The sequence below is a fragment of the Clarias gariepinus genome, unplaced genomic scaffold (assembly GCF_024256425.1).
Source record: "Clarias gariepinus isolate MV-2021 ecotype Netherlands unplaced genomic scaffold, CGAR_prim_01v2 scaffold_40, whole genome shotgun sequence".
Classification (NCBI taxonomy): domain Eukaryota; kingdom Metazoa; phylum Chordata; class Actinopteri; order Siluriformes; family Clariidae; genus Clarias; species Clarias gariepinus.
Genome location: NW_026521007.1, coordinates 81734 through 91138, shown reverse-complemented (window position 1 = coordinate 91138; position 9405 = coordinate 81734). Strand labels below are relative to the sequence as shown.

Here is a 9405-nt window from a genome sequence, read left to right as displayed (position 1 = left end):
TAAAACAATTCTGCATAAAAGAGCGGCTCAGAATTCCTCCACAGTGATGTGAAAGACTCATTGCTAGTTATCACAAACACTTGGTTGCAGTTGTTGTTGGCAAGAGTGGAGCAACCAGTTATTAGGATTAGGGGCAATTACTTTTTCACACAGGGCCAGGAAGGTTAGGACGGCTTTTTACCTTAATAAATAAAATCATCATTTAAAAACTACATTTTGTATTTACTGGGTTATTTTTATATACAGTAATGTTAAAAACTTTTTGATGATCAGAATCATTTAAGTGTGACAAATATATACAAAATAATAATAATAATAATAATAATAATAATAATATTTTCTTGTGATTTGTTATGTTTATCTTATTTCAGTTTATTAGTTAAGCATTAAGCATTAAGTATCATACATATAATTTGTATTGTGACATCATTTCATGGGTTGTTCTGTGACATCATCCCACAGTTATGCAGTTCCATGTCTATCACGCACGTTAGTTGTAGTTAAACTTGTGGCAGTCGTCTAGGGTAAAAATCATAAAGACTCAATCACAGTAAAGAGTAGTGGTGCATTAGTTATTAGTGCCTTCACTAAACCTTGTGCATCCTGTGAGCAAGATCATACCCTAGACGACTGCCACAAGTTTAACAATGAGACATATAAGGTCAAATTGGACTTTCTAAAAAAGAATGGATTCTGCTTTGGCTGTTTAGTAAAAGGACATTTAAGCAAAGACTGCACGAAGAAAATTACGTGTCAGTTGTGTTCAAAGAAACATCCTCGCATGCTGCACATTGCAGCAAAAGACACAGCTCAAGCGATCGTAAAGGCTGACGAAACCGAACCAGTTCAAACATTGCCTGTTGCAGCGAGTCACGAAACGAGTGCGTGTATCGGGGCTGGAGATGACTGTATTCTCTCCATAGTACCTGTTAAAATAAAGCCTAAAAAAGGCAACAAGACAGTAGAAGTATACGCCTTTATGGACCCAGGTAGCTCTGCTACCTTTTGTACAGAGTCATTAGCAAGGCGATTAAACGTACAAGGTAAAAAAATTGACATCATGTTAAGCACCATGAACGCGAGGAAACAAGTAGAAAGTTACGTGCTTACTGACCTAGAGGTTAGCAGTCTGGAAGAAAACACCTTTGTTGAACTCCCCAAAGTGTTCACACAAAAGAGTATCCCAGTCTCAGTGGAAAATATTCCACAACAGCACGACATTGATAAGTGGCCATACCTCAGCGAAGTAAAACTGCCTTACATTAATGCTGGAGTTGAAATTCTCATAGGTAACAAAGAGCACAGGCTCCTAGAACCATGGCGAGTAATTAACAGCAGGCACAATGGGCCATATGCAGTAAAGACTGCTCTCGGATGGACCATAAATGGACCTCTTCGAGAGTTGGTCGAGGAAGGCACATGTGACAATGAGCAAGTGAGCGTTGCAGTCAACAGAGTCTCCATCGAAAGTGTGGAACAAATGCTGATACAACAGTACAACCATGATTTTCCTGAACGGAACTGTGATGACAAAGCTGAGTTGTCACAAGAGGACTATCAGTTTTTAGACTCTGTAACTAACTCCCTGCAATTTACCGATAATCACTTCTACATCGGTCTCCCATTTAAGAAAGCAGCTATTCAAATGCCCAATAACCGAAGCGCAGCCATGCAGCGCGCACTGAACCTCAAACGGAAGTTTAAGCATAACCGCTCCTTTCACAAAGAGTATCTAAACTTCATGAACGACATGTTTGAAAAGGGTCACGCAGTCAAGGTCCCCACACCCCACCTAAGTCGACAAGACGGGCAAGTGTGGTACATACCTCACCATGGTGTGTACCATCCTCCAAAGAAAAAGCTAAGGGTAGTCTTTGACTGTGCTGCCAGCTATCAGGGAATATCATTAAATAGCGAGCTTCTGCAGGGACCTGACCTGACAAACTTACTCATTGGAGTGCTCGCACGCTTTAGACAAGAAGAAGTTGCCATGATGGCAGATGTGGAAGCCATGTACTATCAGGTCAGAGTTCCGGAAAAGGACACAGACTTGTTGCGTTTCCTGTGGTGGCCGAATGGAGACATGAGCCAGGACTTGGTTGAGTATAAAATGGTTGTTCATTTGTTTGGTGCAAAATCATCTCCAAGTGTAGCTAACTTCGCCCTTAGGAAAACAGCAGAAGAAAACCGCAGCAATGCATCTGCCGAGGCAGTCAACACAGTACTTAAAAACTTTTATGTAGACGACTGCTTGAAGTCTGTCTCTAGTCATAGTCAAGCAGTTGCGCTATATAGTAATCTTACCAAACTGTGCGCAAGTGGAGGGTTTCACCTCACCAAGTGGGCAAGTAATAGTCGTACATTGCTAGCTTCCATCCCTGAGGGTGAGAGAATTAAAGACATGAGGGACTTTGATTTGAGTAAAGACGCACTCCCTGTTGAGAGAGCTCTAGGGGTGCTGTGGTGTATTAATTCAGACACGCTTAAGTTCAAGATTAGTTTAAAAAAGCGGCCTGTGACTAGAAGAGGAATCTTGTCAGTCACTAGTTCAATTTATGACCCCTTAGGCTTCCTTGCACCAGTCATACTGCCAGCTAAGATCTTAATGCAGGAGTTATGTAAAGAGAGACTCGCTTGGGACGATGACATTCCCGAACAATTTATAAAAAGATGGAGGGCCTGGCTACACGAGTTGCATCAATTGTCTGAGTTTAGTGTAGCAAGATGCGTAAAACCAGTTGACTTTGGAGTTACAACTACAGCACAACTTCACCACTTCTCCGATGCAAGTGAAATGGGATATGGAGTTGTCTCATATATTAGGTTAGTAAATGCTGATGGACTTACACACTGTGCATTCATGATGGGGAATCCTCGCGTAGCGCCCTTGAAACAAACTACTATCCCCCGAATGGAATTGACAGCGGCAGTGGTCGCCGTAAACAACGACAAAATGTTGAAAGGTCAACTGGAAATAGAACTGCTGGACTCTGTGTTTTGGACCGACAGCACAACTGTTTTGAGATACATTGTTAATAAAAAACTTCGCTTTAAAACCTTTGTCGCTAACAGAATCTCCCTCATACGAGAGTCAACCAAGCCACAGCAGTGGAAGTACGTCACCACTTCAAAAAACCCAGCTGACGCTGCTTCCAGAGGAGTTTCCTGTGAAAAATTCATGAAAAACAACAATTGGATCCATGGTCCCCCCTTTCTTAAAACACCAGAGAGTAAATGGCCTGAGAACATTCACGATCTGTCGACGAAAGAGGATGACATTGAGATTAAACACTCAGCCTCAGTGAATCTCGTAAAAACTACAGAGAGCACAGATGCCGTGAGTAAACTGATTAACTATCACTCCGACTGGTATAAGTTAAAAAGATCCGTTGCCTGGATTCTTTGCGTTAAAGACATGCTTAAACAGAGAACAAAAAGGATTAAGGGACAGGCAAACAACTCAATAACAGAAAACCATAAGTCTCTAACAATTAAGGACTTAACAAGGGCAGAAAACGAAGTCATTAAGTTCGTTTAAAACCAAAAATTCAAGGACGAAATTTCCATGTTACAAAAGGGTAATGCTTCCGTAAAAGGAAACAGTTGTCTCTCCAAACTAGATCCAGTACTGCAGGATGGAGTGCTAAGAGTTGGAGGACGTCTTGGTAGGTCTGCAATGCCTGAGCATGTAAAACACCCTGTCATTATACCTAAAGACTCACACATTACAACTCTAATCTTAAGAAACACTCACGAACAGGTCGGACATTGTGGAAGGAATTATATGCTTTCAAAATTGCGGCAGAAATACTGGATTCCGACAGCAAATTCCCTTGTGAGAAAGTTTCTGTCCAGTTGTGTGACATGCAGAAAGATCAGAGCGAAGAATAGTGAACAAAAAATGTCAGAACTGCCACGCGATAGAATAACACCAGATCACCCACCGTTCACTAACGTAGGGGTAGACTATTTTGGACCCTTCGAGGTCAAACGGGGTAGAAGTAATGTTAAAAGATATGGCGTATTGTTTACTTGTCTGACAACAAGAGCCGTGCATATTGAAGTCGCGCAGTCATTAGATACAGACTCCTGCTTAAATGCTATTCGACGCTTCATGTGCAGAAGAGGCCAGGTCTCAGTTATGAGAAGTGATAATGGAACAAACTTCATAGGCGCTGAGACTGAACTGCGTAAAGCTATCCAACAGTGGAATCAGTCAAAAATTGAAGGCGTCCTCATGCAAAAGGGGATACAATGGATATTTAATCCTCCTGCTGGGTCTCACTTCGGTGGAGTATGGGAAAGGCAGATAAGGTCAGTTAAAAAAATCTTGAGGTCTGTACTAAAAGAACAAACACTAAACGATGAGAGCTTGCACACATTCCTGTGTGAGGTGGAAGCTATAATGAATGATCGTCCCCTTACCACCGCTACAGACGATCCCACAGACCTGGAGCCCCTGACACCTAACCACCTGCTGCTGATGAAAAAACAGCCAAACTTGCCTCCTAGTCTTTTCAAAAAAGAGGACATTTACGCACGTCGCAAGTGGAAGCAAATTCAGTACCTTGCCGACCTATTCTGGAAACGATGGGTGCGTGAATACTTGCCCTTGCTTCAGGAGCGCCAAAAATGGTCTCAGGTGAGAAAAAACCTCTCGATTGGAGACGTAGTTCTAATAATTGATGAGTCTTCTCCAAGAAATTCATGGGTCGTCGGACGGATCACGAAAGTGTTCCCTGATAAAAAAGGACTTGTGAGACGTGTACTGGTCAAAACTAAAACCAGTACCCTGGAAAGACCCATCGATAAGCTGTGCCTCATATGTGAAATGAAATGTTAATTACCTTATAAAGTAGTCATGTTCCTTTCATTTGGTACGCAGCGATATGAATACCTTAAGTTAAACCGTTAACAAATGTTTAAAGTGTTAAGAAAGTTAATTCTAAAGTGTTAAGAAAGTTAATTCTAAAGTGTTAAGAAAGTTAATTCTAAAGTGTTAAGAAAGTTAATTCAAATTTTAATCCAATAGTAAAAGTTCAATAACTACCTGGACTCCATATTAACATCAATTAACATCAGCTATTATAGCTGAACTGCCTCCCACCCTACACACTGTATAAATGCAGATCATTTACTGCTTTCTGTTTCACCCAAATGAGGATGGGTTCCCTGTTGAGTCTGGTTCCTCTCAAGGTTTCTTCCTATTACCATCTCAGGGAGTTTTTCCTTGCCACTGCCGCCCTCGGCTTGCTCACCAGGGACAAACTGACCATTTTGATTCATACAAATTCACATTTCATACAAACCTAAATAATTCTTTTGACTATGTAAAGCTGCTTTGCGGCAATGAAAATTGCTAAAAGCGCTATACAAATAAAATTGAATTGAATTGAATAAATGTTGTGGCCCAATTGTAAAAAAAAAAAAGAAAAAACAACAAAACAAAAAATGTGTGTAATTGTCAGTCTTCCTGCCTGTCAATTAGGGGCTGGAAATGTAAGGGCCATATTTCATTCTTGTGATTTGTTGTTATGTTTATCTTATTTCAGTTTATTAGTTAAGCATTAAGCATTAAGTATCATACTCATAATTTGTATTGTGACATCATTTCATGGGTTGTTCTGTGACATCATCCCACAGTTATGCAGTTTCATGTCTATCACGCACGTTAGTTGTTAGTTGCTGTTAAGACACGGAAGGATACAGAAAGGTGTGGAGCACACAAGCTTTTGACCGTGAGACAGTAAGCTAAAAGGATACAGTAAAATAAGTTGTTGTAACTGTAATCTATCGAAGGTACAGAACACAGCAAGCGACTTGTCGTGACTACAGTGGATTTATGCAAGAAACTGTAACAACCGTTGTTTTTGATGTTGAAAATAAACAAGAGACAAAGAAATCAACGAAACGTCTGATGTTGTCAGTGACACTGTGTAACTAAAGACACGCGTCAGAACTTGTGAATAACATGCACCTACAATAATAAAAGCAAATGGCTATACACACACACACACACACACACACACACACACACTCTTTCACACAAACACACACACACACACACAAACACACACAACCTCTCATTTACACACACACACACACACACTGTGTGAGAGAGAGAGAGAGAGAGAGTAGTGTGTGTGACAATAAAAGTCATAGAAGAATAAGAATATATAAAATATACCGAAAAAATTTGTGAGTGTGTGTGTGAGACAAGTGATGTGTTTGTGTCAGTGTTGGTGTTTATGTGTGTGTGTACAATTTTAAGAGTAATTGTGTAAGTAAGTGAGAGAGCAAATGTGTGTGTGTGTGTGTGTGTGTGTGTGTGAGAGAGAGAGAGAGAGAGTGTTGTGTGTGTCTTTATGTGACTGTGTTAGAGAAAAACTACAAGTTTGTGTGTGTGTGTGTGTGTGTGTGTGTGTGCGTGTGTGTGTGTGTGTGTGTGAGATAATAAAACCTCTCTCTCTCTCTCTCTATCTCTCTCTCTCTCTCAGACAGTGTGAGGTTGGTGAATGGTGGAAGTCGCTGTGCTGGGAGAGTGGAGGTTCATGATGGTCAGTGGGGAACAGTGTGTGATGATGACTGGGATATGAGAGAAGCTGCAGTGGTGTGTAGAGAGCTGCGCTGTGGGGAGGCTGTAAATGCACCTGTCAGTGCTCACTTTGGACAAGGATCAGGACCAATCTGGATGGTTTATGTGAGCTGTACTGGATCAGAGTCGACACTGAAGAGCTGTAGGTCAAGTGGTAGAGGGGAACATTATGGCTGTAGTCATGGTTATGACGCTGGAGTCATCTGCTCAGGTAAACTACTGAATTTAGGAAATAAAAACAATGAGTTAGATTATCAGCGTGATTTAACTGTAATTCTATCCAGACATTATTTGAATTCCATTTTGTCTTTATTTAAATGTAAAGCCTGGTGCGACTCTACCAAAGAGCTGACTGAGCCTGAGTAAGGGTCCATTTGCAGGAGGTTCATTATGACAGGCAGTGGCAGAGCCAGACTTTTTTCATAGGGGTGGCCAGGCTGGGCCCAGCACTCACTTTGGGGTGGCACAGAGACTGAGGCCTAGGTTCAGGTTTTTATCTGTATGGTAAAGTGTTATGTAGGGCATAAAAACTGAGGCCCTATATTCATAAGATGTATAATATTAAATAAAACTAAATGTATTTCTTACATATTTAGGTTTTACCTGCAATTATACAGCCATGAAAAACTTTTATTAAACATCAGAGAAACAGCATGTCCGTCTGTCACATCATCTGCCATGAGCACTGTCTCCAGACCCACACATGCACACCTTCACAACTTTCCATCCCTTTTTTACTTCCTCTCTCTTTAAAATCCTTTTCTTTCCCATTTACCTTAATAAGACCAAGACTTTTTCTTTTCCTTTATCCTGTAACACCTCGTCAAATGAATAGAAAAACTTGACTGGTTAATCAATAAATTCAATTCAAATTCAAATTTTATTTGTCACATACACAGTCATACACAGTACGATATACAGTGAAATGCTTAAACAACTGCTCATGACCTAAAATAAAGACTAATATGAGAATTAAAATATAGGGTACATAAAACTAGAAAAGAATAAAATAAAATATAAAAACTAAAGTTAAAAAAATAAATAAATAACTGTACAACAAAAATACACAATATAGAAAATATTTGAAGAATGTATAATGAAATATAAAACAATAAGAGCAGCTGAACGGGCAGGTATATTAATGTAATTTTTGTATGGAATGGTAGTTGTAATGGTAATGTAATGCCTTATATAACTCTCTCTCTCTCTCTCTCTCTCTCTCTCTCTCTCTCTCTCTCTCTCTCTCTCTCTCTCAGACCCTGTGAGGTTGGTGGATGGAGGAAGTCGCTGTGCTGGGAGAGTGGAGGTTCTTCATGGTGATCAGTGGGGAACAGTGTGTAATAATAGCTGGGATATGAGAGACGCTGCAGTGGTGTGTAGAGAGCTGCAGTGTGGGGAGCCTGTAGACATGCAGTATCTCACACACTTTGGACCAGGTTCAGGACCAATCTGGATGGATGATGTGGGCTGTAATGGATCAGAGTCCACACTGAAGAACTGTAACTCAGCAGACTGGGGGAGAAATGACTGTGATCATAGTGGTGATGCTGGAGTCACCTGCGCAGGTAAAATAGTTTTAATCGAAACATTTATAAAAAATAAATACATTTTCTGATTATAAAATAAATATGTATTGTAATAGACTGCACTGCCAGGGTCCAGTGTAAAGTTCACATTGATTATGATGACAGCGTGTTGGACACAGAAATCAGAGACATGTGGGCGGAGTTTATCTGTACCAGAGGCGTGTCTTTGCTGCACTTTATTCAGATATAGAACTTAAGAATGTGATTATTTGTGTGATGTTGGTGTAACTGAAGAGCAGCATTAAGTTCAGTTGAGTTCAGTGTTGTGTGTATAGTGCAGGGATCTTCAGCTCCAGTCCTGGAGGACCAGAGTCCATCACACTTTGGTCATTCTTCTGCTCAAACACACCTGATTTAACTGATCATTTAAAACTGATCATTTCCAGGTTTAGTGAGTGTGTTTAAGTGTTAGTGAACCATCCAGGTTGGTGCCTCTGAGCTACAAAGTTAACTAACGTCTAACACAAAACTGGATCCCAAATCCCTCTCTAACCCCTGAACATGTATACAATAAGTTTCAGAGTTAAAAACCATGTAGCTAGCATGGGACAGTGTTTGTGTGGGTGTTTGTGTGTGTGTGTTTATATGTGTGTATTTATATGTGTGTATTAATATGTGTGTGTATGTATGTGCGTGTGTGTGTAATTAAATTAAAAATAGATTTTTTAATAAACATAATGTAAAAAATCACCTGAAAATTGTATAAGAACCCGCGCATCTTGAACGTGCATGTGCATCAGTCGACAGGGCGGAGCTCCAGCTCTCTCCATACTGCAGGAAACCTTTCCAGGATAAATAATTCCATATGGGTAAATCAACACGCTAATAGTGTGTATATTAGTTTCTCTCAGGGGAAATGAACTCACTGGTGACATTAAGGAAATATTGTTCATCTTTTCATTTCAGTACTGTTTATTCTGGCGCATACAGTGTTTACAAACGTTATCAAAATAAAAGAGAATTAAAACAAGTGTATAATGATGCAGAATGTACAGACTGTAAACTCTGAGGTATAAAAGTGTAAGAATATAGAAGTGTAAAAGTATGTTGTGTGTGTATGACAGCAGCAGTGTGAAACATGAAGTATGAAATAGATGATACTGATGTGTGTGTTGGACAAAAAAAAAACAACCTTTTTATTTAGAACTTTTGGTTAAGGGCCAGGATATGATTGTGTGTGTGTGTGTGTGTGTGTGTGTGTGTGTGTGTGTGTGTGTGTGTGTG

The 9405-nt window shown here is 40.1% G+C and overlaps 1 pseudogene; it reads left to right on the top strand.

The window, feature by feature from the left end:
• The first annotated feature begins 7949 nt into the window (after window positions 1-7949).
• Window positions 7950-9405, top strand: part of LOC128517192 (deleted in malignant brain tumors 1 protein-like) — a 76668-nt pseudogene continuing 75212 nt past the window's right edge.